The sequence below is a fragment of the Gorilla gorilla genome, chromosome 3, assembly GCF_029281585.2.
Source record: "Gorilla gorilla gorilla isolate KB3781 chromosome 3, NHGRI_mGorGor1-v2.1_pri, whole genome shotgun sequence".
NCBI lineage: Eukaryota > Metazoa > Chordata > Mammalia > Primates > Hominidae > Gorilla > Gorilla gorilla.
In genome coordinates, this window is record NC_073227.2 from 190,972,978 (window position 1) to 190,976,687 (window position 3,710).

The 3,710-nt window shown below is 43.6% G+C and overlaps 1 long non-coding RNA gene across 1 annotated transcript; it reads right to left on the reverse strand.

The window, feature by feature from the left end:
• Nucleotides 1–733: 733 nt before the first annotated feature.
• Nucleotides 734–2,000, reverse strand: LOC101151174 (uncharacterized). Its single transcript, XR_002005692.3, has 3 exons — nt 1,769–2,000; nt 1,022–1,211; nt 734–873 (listed from the first exon to the last, which is right to left on the reverse strand). It is a non-coding gene; the product is annotated as an uncharacterized lncRNA (long non-coding RNA).
• Between the last annotated feature and the right edge of the window lie 1,710 nt (nt 2,001–3,710).

The window sequence follows — 3,710 nt, forward strand, 5'->3', positions numbered from 1 at the left end:
ACACTCTTCCTGGAAGAGGACAATAAGAGGTATATGATGCTACCTACATTAGGCTATCCCTTATTCCTGGGAGTTTGAAACAGCACAATTAGAAGGAGGGTTAGGGGAAGAATGAAAGAAACCCAGTACTTCTCTCTAGTCTTGTGATTTGCTGGTTGAGGAGAGCAAGGCCTCTTGAAAAGGCTGAGTCAATACAGTATTAGGAAAATATTCCCCTTCCTCATTCTGGGTTTGGACTCAGCATTGACATTGGTCCCTTGGAGGGGTGTGCATGTGTGTGGGTTAAGTGGTTATCCAGCTGGAAGAATCGGGAGATCAAATGGCATGCCTGCAACTCACAGCGGCAGAAGACCCAGCGTGAAGGGTCGCATCCTTCCTAGACTCCCTCTGAGACCACACCAAAGCCCTTCCCTCCTGGAGAGTTTGCAGCTTGCCAGCTTGGGACACTAATGACCATCACAGCTGAGCCTCCCACCCCACCAGGGTTTCATTTTAGTCAGTAACTCAGATGTAGGGCCATGGATTATTGGCAGGAGAAAGGATGCATCTGGAACTTTGCCTCCTGTGTGTAGGGGTGGCATTTCTTGAAAGGTGGGTGGATATTTGCAGAGGAAGGTTAGAAAAGGAATGTCTTGGTGAGAGAAGTATGAAACAGAGCCCTGGAGACTCCAAGTATGGGGATGGCTGAGCTCTAGAGGGGACCCCTTTGTAAAGAATTTGACTTCACAGTTACTTAGCTTTTGGATTCTGGAAAAGTCGTGACTTGTATTTAGCTTGGAGTTTGTTCTTCTTGTTCATAATTTCCTCAGGAAGGAAGGAAAGCCAGACATCCACTTTCCCACTATACAATGGAGGATGCTGGAGTTGGGTGACCTAGGGAAACAAATAAGCAAGGAAACAAACATCAGCAGTCAACATATGGGAAAACAAACACACAAAGAAGCCAACATATTCTCCAAGAGTGTGGCCCACCAGGTGAATCCTTTGTCCCTAGGCTTGACAGGGAGGCTGTGCCACTCACCTCCAAATGCTGCTTAGAAGAGGGGGGCTCTCAAGCTCAGGGGAGGCTCTGGCAGCATCATTGTGATCTCAGTAGGAATAACTGTGACTCTGCTATTGCATGATGAGAAATCCAAATGAAGCTCATGAAGTCGACTGTAATTTTCTAGGCTGGTGACTTTCATGGCTCTCCTTTTTTGGGTAGTTGTTTACTAGAATTAAGAGAGAAGAAACAGAATTCTGTATTTCATCTATTTATTTATTTATTTATTTATTTATTTATTTATTTATTTATTTATTTATTTTGAGACAGGGTCTCGTTCTGTTGCCCATGCTGGAGTGCAGTGGTGCAATCATGGCTCACTGCAGCCTCAAACTCCTGGACTCGGGCAATCCTCCCACCTGAACAACCTGAGTAGCTGGAACTACAGGTGCACACTGTCATGCCCGGCTAATTTTTCAATTTTTTGTAGAGATGGGTGTCTTGCTATGTTCCCCAGGCTGGTCTCCATCTCCTGCCTCAAGTGATCCTACCACCTTGGCCTCCCAAAGTACTCATGGGATTAGAGGCATGGGCTACAACATCCAGCCTTGTCTTTTTATCTTTTGGATAGTCATGACACCAAAAATCCTGGTGTGGGCACAGTGGCTCCTTTGAGGGCAGAGGCTGAGGAGAAGCCCCAAGATATGGCCAAGGCCAGGAGGGATGAGGCTGAGGTGGATGGTAGAGGTGTACAAAGGCCTTTGTAGTGGTGTCTGGGGGACTTACAGAGACAAGAATGGGGAGAATGAGATGCTGGCTTGACAGTAGGTGGAGCAAGCTGGCTTTCATTTTGTAAGATGTGAAGGACCCTGGAAGGCTAAGCAGGCTTGCTTTATATGGGTATCTGGCTTCTCTTCTTGGGACCTCCCCACTGCTAAGTGAGGCTTTGCTAGAGCATGGAGCCAGCTACCCAAAGCCTGGGTCCCACCGTGAGAGGCCTCACAGTGGGGAGCCCAAAGGCCCAGGCCATGTGCAAGTGGATTGTCACAATGGGAAAGTGTGTTTGACACTAAAGTCTACTTTAGATGATGTCACAATTTTGACTTGATTCAACCCCAGAAATGAAGTTCCTAACAAATTGGACCTTTTTTCTTCCCCATGATAAGAGGCCAAATGCTGTCACCTTCAGTATGATGCTGGCTCTGTCTTCCCCAAATAATAAATATTATTTCTATCCTTCATTCCAGGAATGATTGGCTGGTTTGTTCTGTTCTCGATCATGGATAAATATGCTCATCAATAGCTTTTCTTTATTTATGCATTATGTGGAACATATGTCATAACTGCAGTTATCCAGCTGAGGAAGTAGGTTTCTTTATTTGGACCTAATTTCTTAAGAAATTATGTTTCTTTTATGATATTCAGGCATTTATAAGCTATGCAGCTTTTCTTTAGGAGTCTTTTTGGTCTAATCTAGTAAAGTTTCTGGCACACAAGAGATGCCAATACATTTTGTTGAATTATCTGCTGGAAGTTGCAGGAAGAACCTCATGCTGGAGAATCCTGGAGGAAGGCATTTTAAAATACAGGCAACCATCAGTCCAGTTGGTTGGTCTGAAATATCATTCAGACTTTGGCCTCAAGTCTATTTGGTATTGATTCTGCTTTTCTCTCTGGTGACATGTTTCAGATTTGTTACCAACATGTTTCTCCCTGACTTCAGTCAGCCAGCAAAAAGACAAAATTGATTAATCCATGATGAATGTATGGCCAAATGTATGGATGACCTTGAAGCAGCGGCTGTTTTTTCAGCATCATGGTTTATGGGCTGTCTCATCATAGGTGGGCATTTCTTCTGCTAATTCCAAAGAGTCTTCCTTGCTGCTAAATCCAATGAACCCTCCTTGCTGCTAGTTCCAATGAGCCTTCCTCACTGCTAATTCCAATGAGACTTCCTTGCTGCTTTAATAGGAATTTTAAAAGCATGTTGAAATTAACCATCCCTAACATTTGAAGAATGTTGTCATTGTGTTTGTGAGTGAACTGGGACAGTTTCCTAAAATGAATAGAAATTACAACTTACTGCTCAGAAGTATGGAGCGTAGGGTAAGAAGGGCAGCTAAGAATTGCAAATAAGCATATTGATGTGGGTTAGCAGTGGTGGGGAGAGAGAGAAAGTGGAGTATAAAAGGACCCTGCAGATCTCTGTCAATGTGATTGATTTCAGTGATGTATACTGCTGCGTGTGTATGTGCTTTTGGCCTGTAGTACTAATTACTGAAAATGGACTAAGATTAAAAAGGGAATTGCCAGATGCCTTTAGGAATCTTGGGCTGTTACATGAATATTATATTTAATTATATTAAAAGTCAACTATAGCTTATTGCCCATAAGAGACAAGGTAGGTAATGAGTTTACTCTGAGCACAACTGCTGGTTATCACTTAGCCATTAACCAGCCTGTGATTCACCTAGCACCAGGCCCCTGTTCTGAGGGCACCAGAAAAGCAGGAGAACCAAAGACAGCTCTAAAAAGGTCAGTATTACAAAAGAGTACCAAAATTGTCATCACAGGACAATCATGTTCCTCCACCCTGCCTTACACTCATTTTACAGCTTGGACTTGTTTGTGCATTGACTGCCTACTTGTTTTGGTACTTGGAAGCTTCAGGTTCTAAAGGTCTTAATCTGGTTTTCTGTCTCTACCTCTTGTTTTTGCTCACGTTTAC